General features: G+C 39.0%; 1 pseudogene; it reads left to right on the top strand.

Moving 5' to 3' along the window:
* The first annotated feature begins 981 nt into the window (after positions 1 to 981).
* Positions 982 to 10,818, top strand: LOC115241100 (annotated as a pseudogene).
* Positions 10,819 to 11,451: the final 633 nt, after the last annotated feature.

Genomic DNA, 11,451 nt, shown 5'->3' with positions numbered 1-11,451 from the left:
GAAATTTTCGAAACCATGCCTGAAACGCTTGTGACGTCGGTTCAATATCAGTTACAAACATCCGAGGGTCAAAATACATTGCGCACACATCTGGGTCCACTAGAGCAAAAATATGTGGATAACGAATCGTCGTACGAGCAATGTACATAATAAGCAATACTAAATACTTTATGATGTTGGTAATTTCTCTCTTCCTCCGTCTTCTCCAAAACACACTCCAAGTCGGCGTACACGACGAAAGGAAGCCGCTCTTTCCGATTATAATTGTTGAACGTGAGCCACTTGTCCTTGTCGCCCGATAATCGGATAGCGCACTTGTGTCGATACTATATACATTGATTAAAATATCGTTGGCAAGTTCGAATTTATTAATTTGATTCACAGTAACTGGAAACTCAATGTCCTGGAAATTCAGCACTGTTGTATAATGCGGGTACGAAGATTCCCGATCCACTTTCAATTTAGCTGGATGTAGAGCGGTGACCACAGACCACGCGAAACACGCATTGTCATTAGATTGCACGTTGATTACCGCTCTCTTCATCTTTATCGCCCGCGGTAATTTTATATGACATCCCGCGCGCAAAGGATTATATTTATTTATATTTACAGTTAAATCGAGTATTCGCGACAATGCCCATCCGCTATCACGTTCTTGAAATTCTTTGATCGAGGCAAGTCGGTTTCCCCTCGCCCCTCACCCCCCCTCAGAGGACCTGGGTTAGAACCCGCATAGCTATACTACTATCAAGTATCACATTTTAAAAATACGCCGCATATACAGACTGGATTGGACCTTGTCACATTACCGATGCGAGAAGCGAAACGCGAAAAAATAAATTTGCTATTCGATACAGGAGCCGCAATATCACTAATTAAAGTGAAACATTTAAAAGGCGATACGTTAAAAAAAGAAGAAAAGATAACGCTCACCGGCGTAACGGGACATAAGATATGTACAATTGGAAAGTTTAATTAAAAATGACGTTGAAACCACGTAGCGAAACAATAATACAGGTCGCTACTGATAAGAACATGATAGGCGTGATACAGGCAGAAGAAATAATACCAGGAATATTTATAGGTAATAGAACCTAGTAGAACCTACGAATTACCTATGTGCAGCAAGCATTCTAAATACAAAGGATAAGATAATTGAAATGTTAATGCCGCAAGTAAGTATAGGGGAAATCAAACGAAGTGAAACAGAAGAAATTAACGTAATACGAACGCCAAATAAAGAGGAAATAATCCTGCGTAGTGAAAAAGTATTACGATTACTACGTACACAGCATTTAAATAAAGAAGAAAAGAAAATGATAATTGAAATCTGCAAAGATTTTAGCGACGTGATGCATATCGAAGGAGAACCACTGACGTGCACAGATACCGTCGCGCATAAGATTGCAACGCAAGCAGATAGCTCACCGGTCAACGTACGGCCCTACGCCTGCCGGAGAAGCGTAAAGAAGAAGTAAATCGACAAGTCCGAGAAATGTTAAAAAATGGAATAATCAGATCAAGCACAAGCCAATGGAACGCACCGTTATTGGTAGTCCTTAAGAAAGCCGATGCGTCAAAAAAAAACCTCAATTTAAATCCGATGTGCAAACCGAAAATAATTCAACAGCACGTCTACAGCACCGCAAACAGATTAAATGTAACAGCAGAGATAGAGATCGATATCACAATAACTAACACTGCGATATTATATTAAAATAAAATAACCATAAAAAATAATTGTAAAATGCGAAAAATGTATAGCGAAAAATATGTAGACAAAAATTCACGTGAAGTTAATTTTTTTTATCCAAAGGGGGAGGGATGTCGTAACCCGACTAACTTCTTAATATTAAGATATAAAACAAGTAAAGTTGAACAGAAAAGATTGAAAAAGAGCTGATTAAAGCAAAGCATTAGAATATATATTAAGCGCAAGATGCACCGACGCTAGCTCAGTAACATAGCTCATTATCATCGCTCGCTCACTCGCTCGTTCAGTAATACAATCGCACAGTATCAAAATACCGTACGTATCGCGCGCGACCATTATAATCGCGAATAAGTGAAAAGTGTACAGAATCTTGCAAAATATACTAATTTTTACCTAACATCCGGGAGTGTCTTATTTCGAGCGTGGATCCTAATCCTTTGGGCGTACAAATCTCTAAAGACCTCTTCCTAAGTGGCTAGAGGCACAACAGATTCTTAAATAAAAAAGACGACATTTTTGTGATATTCAATTAAAAAATCTAAATTCTCAGTGTATATCTTTTTAAATTTGACGACACATACATATAAAAACGTCGATTCTGTTATAATTTTAGTAAATATAAAAAAGCCAAAATATTATTTTTTTACAGATGGAATCAACCTGAATTTACAGACAAAGTAATACAAGGATATACAGTGCAGTGTTGGTTCATCGAGAACCAAAAAGAGATTCAAATCTGCGACGACAAAAATATCTCAGCTATAATATTGGAGTGCACGGTGCACAATCTAAAACCTAACACAACGTACTACTTTCAAGTACGAACGCATACTAAAGTTGGTGCTGGCCCTTACACAAATTTAATTGATGTATCGACTACGCACGCAAATCCAATACCGCAATTATTGGTGGTACATATTCATGGTATCGATATATGGGATCTGGATTCAAACACCAGCGTTAATCTCGTTAAGGATCGGTTCATGGTAGCTACCGTTTATTCGACAGCGGAACATAAAATTTATTGGAGTAACACAGAAAAAGAGCTGATGATATTGGAGCAGAATGAAAACAATATTACAAAAATAGCTAAGCTTCAAAACAGTGCGAACTATCTCTGCATCGACTGGGTAGCAAGAAATCTGTACTGGATGGAAGACTTTAATGACGTCATGAAGCTCGACTTAACAATGTGGCAAAATGGCATAGTCAAATATGAAAAGTAAAATAAAAATAAAGACCTCGATGTCAGACCATCGTATTTCAGCCTCAATAAACTGCATCAGTTTATTAAGGTGCATAAAAACTGTTTACCAAAGCCATACTAGCAACGTAGTTTACAAAATTAACTGTAATGACTGTGATGCCTCATACGTGGGCCAAACAAGTAGGAAATTAGAAACAAGGATTAAAGAACATCGTAATCACATACGAAGAAATACATCCAGTCACTCGGTCATAACAGATCATAGATTGTCGTACAATCACGAGTTTAGATGGAATGAAGTTGAGGTCTTGGATAAGGAATCTCACTGTAATAAACGCCTTATTTCCTAAATGCTACACATAAAAAGACAAAGGAGTAGCCTGAATTTGCAGACGGATACGGAATGCTTACATAAAACTTATGTTACTGCGATTGAAAAACTTCCTAAAGGTTAATCGCAACATTGATGTTTGCATACATATTATTGTGCATTATATTTTATACATGACTCTGAACAACAATCATTTGCGCTGGTTTTACCTTTAGTGATTTTACTGTAACTTTTATTTTATTTTTTATTACTTTTATTTTTGTTACTTTTAATTTATTTTAATTTTAATTTTTGACATTCTAATTTATTTATTTGATTCGATTTGACAATTAATAAGGCCTAATCCTTCCAATAGTACTTGTTCATTATTCGTATTATTTACATTGTCGGTTTTTGTCATTTATTTTTGTTTTTACTTTTCATTTATATTATTCTACATGTTTTTTGACATTTTTATATCATTTGACACATCTAATTTATTTATTTATCTTATCCGATTTGACAATTAATATGACTTAACTTATTCCAACAGTACTTATTTATTATTTGTATTATTTATCATGTTTGTATTTTGTCACTTTATTTTTATTTTATTTTATTATTTTCATTATTTAATATTTTGACCGTACTTATAAACCTCGAAAAAATTGTTTGCGATGCGTTGTTTTTATCCTTTTGACAACAATACTTTGCTCCGCCTCACCTTGTGAATTCGACTAATTGTCACATTGTACTGTCAGAAACCAAGGCGTCAAGTTTAATTTTAATTTTATCATCGGCTAATCATCTAGTGCAATGAGCTCTGAACGATCCCTCACATGTAAGTTTCCTTAAAGATTGTTCATATACGCGTTCTAATATTATCATCTGTCAAAAACCGCCCCGATTACTTGCGGGCATCATTGAAAATGTAACGTGCCATCGTGCTTGCAACGTGATCGGATCTTTAACTTTCAACCGAATAATCGAGGAGTTGTTCATCCTTTCAACAGCAACGATGCTTCGGGATAATTATCGTGACGACGTGAGAGATCTGCTGTATACGATTCTGACATTTTGCATCTAACCGACCAGATACTTGCGATTCGATCTGCGTTTCCGTCTATTAATGTTTAATTAAGTCTAATTCTATTATTAGTCCGTGCGCTGATGATGGCCAAAAGAAGGGCCGAAACGTCCGCTTATATTTCTTAATTTTTTAATTTTTGATTTTGATTTTTAATTTATTAAATTTTAATGTTAATTTTTTATTTAATAAATTGACCATAAATAAACATCCACTGTATGGTCATCAAGTAACTGTACTAATTTATTTGCGCCAGACTTACGGCGCTGGTTCCTCTTGCCAATCTACATTTAATTTATTAAATATGAAAAGACTTTGAGAATGAGCAGCTTTGGATATATCAGTTTAAATGTATTACCCCGTCCATGGGGTATGTTAACTTTCATCCATTTATAATAAATGAACAATATTATTATTAAAGATTTGTACTGATTTGTAATTTTTCAATAATTTTACATGGCTTTGTAATTAAGATCAACAAATTAACACAAATTGTGTTAATTTGTTACAAAAAATAACAAATTAACACAACTTTAATTATAAGAATTTTGAATATTCACTATATACATATATAATTTTTTTCTGCTATTGTTATAATAATGTTCTATAATAAGTAAAATAATGCATTTATTTTTTAGATCTTTATATAGTTTAAATTACACTATGGATAATGAGCTTTAGATTGTAACAATGCACCCCCCATTGTTACCTGGCAGTTGACTCGCCAGAAGTCTGCCGCCCGGCGAACACCAGCCGGGTAGTGGCAGAGGCGCCTAGCGCCCTTTTTAAACGCATTGCGATAAACGAACACGATCAGAGATAACGGAGGCAGCCGTTACGGCCCGAATTTCGAGTACCGCCGAATGCCTCCGAAAAGTACCGAGCGCTCCGACTCCGAAACGCCGCGTCGTTTCCTCGCCGCGGGGTAGCGGCGCGCACCTGCTAATTACCGATTCTGAAAACAACGCGTTGTTACCCCCACCCGAATAAACGACGCGGATACCGTTAAAGCGCTCGGTATAAAAAGGCCGCCGAATTACATCTCATTATCAGACCGGTACTTGAAGCCTCTCGAGCAGTACGCTCCGAGATATTCTGATAGATATCTGATCCTTTTATTTCGAAGCAACGACGGAACATGGGGTTGACGAGTTCGTAGCCTCCGCCGAGCATTCTCGGTTTCCGCGCCGTCTCCGAATTCCTCGCCAACCTCAGACCGCCTCGCAGAGAGTGGAGTGTTCTCCGCTCTCGTTGACACCCGGTCTTCTATCCGACCGCTCCAGCTAGACGGATCGTGGGTTTGCGAGTTCGCTGCCCCGTCGAGGTTTCTCGACTCCGCCGAGCTATCCTCGAATCTGCGTACGGAAGCAGGGACGGGAGTTCTCCGCCCGATCGAGGGTACTCGATCTCCGACCGCCTCCTCCCCGTACATCTGGGAATACGCAAATAACGCACGCGACATCGCAAGCACGGTTTTACCGTACTCGCGAAATAATCACTGCGCCGAAATACCTGTCGCCCGTCACTATATCATATTCCGCGCGCCGTCATAATAAACACGGCCTTGCCGTACACGCGCCGACTAGCCACGCCCCATTTCTTGCGCGTCTCGCGCGCCGTCAAAATAAACACGGCCTTGCCGTTCACCGACGACGCCCGATATCAATATAACTTCGATATCTCGAAATTAACGCAACAACCATTGTCACGCACGTATTATAACACCGCCGATTAATTATCGCTGCGCAACGAGCAACTATCGCGCTCGCATTACTACTCGCGCATTGTCACCTGCCGCGCGCCCGCTTCGCGAGAGTTTAACTGTACTTTGACCATTGCCGATAGAGGCAGAATATAAATGAGACTAATTTACATCCACGTCTACCGTGTATCTCACCCCTTTCTTGAGCCCTGATCCCGACCGAGCTAATCCGCGCGCTCGCGAAAGCGGACCTGTTACAAGATGATACAATCGAATCTTGATGGAAAGAATGTTTGAATTTTATAGAAAAATGTAGTTATTTCATGCCCCTTGTTATACGATACATCAACAATTGAAGTAATAATTGACGACATAAATACTAAGATATTGGGATTTATTGGTTATTACGTAATTCCTTGATTGTGACAGACCTTGACATTTCTATGTGCAATTTGATTTTGCACGATAAAAGAAATAATTTCAACTCTTTAACGATTGACAAGACAAACATTTACATTTACATTTCTACACTCGGCATTAAATATATTCATATTTTGAAAAAAATGCACTTTTCGAGAGCGTAGACGCATCCAAATACATCCAAAAGAAAAAATCATTTCCCGAGTTTTATACAATTCTTCTACGTATTTCTATACATGCTTTCTGTGGCAAATAATCCACCACCAAGTATAAGCGCATGCCATATAAGGCGCGCGAAATACTCGCGGGAAATAAAGGTCCACGCGCTAATCACGTGCCGCGCGCACAACAAGGACCACGCGCTAAGCACGTGCCGCGCACAGGACGAAGAGCACGCGATAAGCACGTGCACAGCAGCTCAGGTAGTCAAATACCTAACCGCGAGGCAGCGATTTGGGAAGACCGAAATCTCGCTAGTAGAATACCATCAACAACGGTATATAAAGTAGCGAAACGGCAAGGCAGGCCAGTCTGCTCACGCTTTTGGGAGCGCAAGCAACAGATCCATGAGCACGACTCTTTTGACGTCCGCCTAGAGCGGCTAAAAGCTGTTAAACAGCACTCCTACAGATCCGTCTTCACGACCGCTGCCGCCCCGATCACCAGGGGCCGACCTACGGCAGAAAGCGGACCAGGAGAGCACAAACCGAACGAGCGAACAAACGGGTACAGTGGTCGCTGCTGCTCTGGAAGCTGGAACCGCTAGAGGTGCCGGCCGCCACCTTCACACAACCTCCAAGGAGCCTACTCGCTACCTGGGATGTCCGGATAAGGAGATACACATCACCCTCCTATCCAGGGACGGTGCCAGCGCTATTAACACCACCGGCGCTAACACCTCCCAGGAGCGGTTCTAAAAGAGGCGGCCAAGAGGAACGGGCCACTCAGACGGACCGTCGCAGCCTGGTGCATCGCGGCACACAACATCGTCAGCCGCAGACACAGGAGCGGGCAACGCAGTCCTCCGACTCTGACTGGGAGACCACGACCAGAATAGCGGCCACGTAAACAGAGGCAACACACCAAAGAGCTTCCACGCACTTCCGGCGAGCTGTTTCAACACCAGCGAAGCCCAGGGTATCGTCCCAGCAGGGACCATTGAAGTGGACTAAGACCATGCCACAAATCTCGTGGCGAGAAAACCTCGCCACGCATAGGAGTCGCTAAACGCGACGCAATCGGCCCTTTTCAGGGCCACACAAAATTTAACACTTGTACATACAACCAGGAGAATATATTTATTGTCGATACATAGAGACGTGCATTCTACCTTTCAATCAACATCCTATCTTCGAACATATCCAAGCAACCTCCACACTTTCGATAAATCTTTGCAATCGTACCCTCCGATGAGATGTCTGATACCTGACAAAAAAGTTTACATCAATCTAGAAGAATCGACGTACACGGTAACGACAAATAGCATCACCGTAAATTTTCCGGAGTCGGTCCCTAAAAGTGGATGCAAAAACAACTTATCTACCGCCCTATATACCATCAATATTATAAGCTATTATTTGGACAATGAGCTTAACAAGTTCGATAATTTCATCGTGCAGACGTACGAGCGATATTACGAGATTCAGAATTTAACATCGTTTACAGAGTAGTTACTGCTATTAACAAGCAATTTTTACTTTGATCAGTTATCGATAGATCCGTTCGACTCGGAAGTGATAATGAGAACTAAACCGAACAAATTCGATGTACCGGAAAATGTAACAGTTCAGGCTCTAACGCCTACTCTAAAGCGGCAGTTTATTGGATGCCACACAAGAAACTGAACTGCGACCTCGTGTTCTACGAAGTATACTGGATATTAATTATTTTGGTAAACAATACGCGACTAATATCCGAGGCAAATAAACTTATCAATAAAACCGTACATAAGATAAACGGCAAATTTTTCACGATAATTGAACCATTGATACCAAAACAGAAGTATAGGGTATATGTACGCATGCATCCAGACAACTACAGCAAACTTTATACTGACAGTTTGGACAAAACCTTGTACATGTATTCGAAACCAAACAATATAACTTTGGACGAGGTTAGCATAAACGGTATGAATATCTCGTGGATTCCTAGCGTTAATTTGACAATTCAGTACGTATTGGAATACAAAAATATTGAGATGTTGGAGTGGCAAAGTGCAAACAACTTTGAATCGAATAATGAGGGGAAAATAATGTATTATATACAAAACTTATTACCAAAAACTTTATATGAATTTCGTTTGATACTAAGATACCCCAAGTACAAGAAAGATTTTATATGGCCGTCTGATGGAAGATTTACTTTTTCAACATTGACAAGTAAGCAAATGAAAATATAATATTATAACATTAAATGCTTATTTTAGATATAAAAATGCTTATAAAACTTAAAAACTTAGTAATTTTTAATAATAAAGTTATAAATAGAAGTAAATTTTTAAATAAAATAAAGATATTAAAAGTATATTTTTGCGTAACAAAGATGATATTTTGAGCACTCCTGGAATATTAGTTAAGCAATATTACCTACCATTCACCTTGTCGTATAGAGTTACTGTAATCTGCGTCTGCTGTAGTCATATGTAATTACTGTAATCTGCGTCTGCTACTTTTACTATTGTAAGTATATTTGATACACATTTAAGTCTTTAATTGCAGAAAGAGATTATACCTAATGTATTATAGTAGATAAAGATTTTCTAAGAAAAGCTGATTTACTTGTTGAAAAGGCGATGTAAATTTTGCAATGCATACTATTAAATAAGTATATTGCAATTTTATAACAATAATGTATCGACAACGCAAAAGAAGTAACGAACAAATTTTGCTTCCGATAATGACCGACATCGAATTAGCGATTCAACATGAGATATCGAACGGTAACATTCAATTCAATATGTTATACAGTCCTATGTTGCAATATAATTCGGATGAATATGTACTGATCAAAATCAAAAGTGAGGAAATCAGACTAGAAAAAGTTTTAGGCAGCGGCGCATTCGAAAAGGTAAAACCTAATTTTTTCAATGTTATACGCTAATTTCTAAATCTACAGAAATTGAAACAGATATGTATTCCTCGATAAAAATAATTATATGATTAACTTTTTATAGAGATTATAAGTAATGCAAAATTTTTGTGAAGTAATATATACATGCACTCTACTATGTATTTTTCATTAAATTATTTAATACAAAATGAAATATATAATGTCACTGAGATTAAACTATGTATTTTTTAATGGAGTCTAAATTTAAATTTATTTCAAATATTTCGCAGGTGTTTCAAGAAAAAGTAAAGGATTTAGAAAGATCGGGCATAGAGATACACGCTGCCATAAAAATGCTTCGAAAAAATGCTTCCTCGCAAGAAAAAAAGAAGTTTTTAGAAGAGGCCAGACTTATGAATCACTTCCGACATAAACATGTGCTAAGATTGCTGGCCGTCTGCTTAGATGAAGATTCTCCATTAATCGTGTTGGAATTAATGGAAGTTGGTGATTTATTACAATATTTGAGAGATAGTCGAAAATTGCAATCGTCAGATTCGCACGTTCTGCATCTGCAAGATTTATTCGCCATGTGCGAAGATATTGCGCGAGGGTGTTGCTACCTGGAAAATCTGCATTTCGTTTATAGAGATCTCGCATGTCGAAATTGCTTAGTATCCGCGAGAGATCGCGAGAACCGTGTCATTAAAATTGGCGATTTTGGACTAACTAGAGATGTTTACAAGAATGACTATTATCGCAATGGTAAATACAATTATTGTAAAAAAATAAAATTTTTTAAAAATGTTTATTTTTTTGTCGTAATAATATAATAATTTTTACTTTGCGTAGAACTTGAGAAAAATAGATTTTTATTTATATGAAACAAGAGATAAGTAAACGTTTTTGGCATTAGCACAAAGACTCTAAAAATGGGCAACTTGTACTAGAAGATTAACATCGTTAAAATCACATGTTTTAGAAAGAACAAGAGCAGCTTCTTGTTTGCTGGATGACACCGAAATCTTTGGTGGTCGGAACATTTACATCCCAGAGCGACGTTTGGTCATTCGGGGTTCTAATGTGGGAAATTACATCGTTGGGTGAGCATCCCTACATTGGCAAGATTAATCAGGAAGTGATAGATTATGTACGCGCTGGAAGCAGGTTGCCGATGCCTCTCAATTGTGCACCGACTTTGTACGAGTTGATGCAGCGTTGCTGGAGTCCAACGAATTATAGACCGAACTTTGAACTTTGTCTCGATAATATTATAAGTCTAAGAAATAACATAGAAGATACTTTACTGAGTCTAGTGGATATTATCTAGCCGATAAAATAAAATTAATTAATGACGTTATTTTCCAAATGATCCAATGGAAAACTCAAACGTAAGAAAAAAATGGTAAATATAGCGAAAAGAGGACCCAACCCCAATGACCTTGACCTTGGGGAATATCCTAAAGTACATGCACGGACAGGAAGCACGCGCGCACGCGCGCGCGCACGCACGCACACGCACACGCACGCACACGCACACACACACACACACGGGCGGGGGGGGTGCAAGGGGGGCTCTCGGCCCCCTCTCGTACCCACCCCGCCGGTAGGCAGGGTGGACCTCGCTTTACAACTTACAAAGTACATGCTACATTGTAAAGCTACATTTACAATGTAGCATGTACTTTGTAAGTTGTAAAGCGAGGTCCAACCTGCCTACCGGCGAGGTGGGTGCGGGACGGGGGCCGAAGGCCCCCCCTTGCACACCCCCGTGTGTGTGTGTGCGCGCGCGTGCTTCCTATCCGTACATGTACTTTGGTATATTTCAAACTTTTTTTGTTAATAACTTTTTAATAAGAAACTAGCGACGATTAAATTAGAAGAAAAAGTTACTCAGAATTATGTCCATGACAACATATATCAAGGTCAAGGTCATTGGGGCTGGGTCCCGTTTTCGCGATAT

This window comes from Formica exsecta, unplaced genomic scaffold (genome assembly GCF_003651465.1).
Source record: "Formica exsecta isolate Colony F162 unplaced genomic scaffold, ASM365146v1 scaffold12, whole genome shotgun sequence".
Taxonomy (NCBI): domain Eukaryota; kingdom Metazoa; phylum Arthropoda; class Insecta; order Hymenoptera; family Formicidae; genus Formica; species Formica exsecta.
This window is presented reverse-complemented; position numbering and strand designations above follow the sequence as displayed.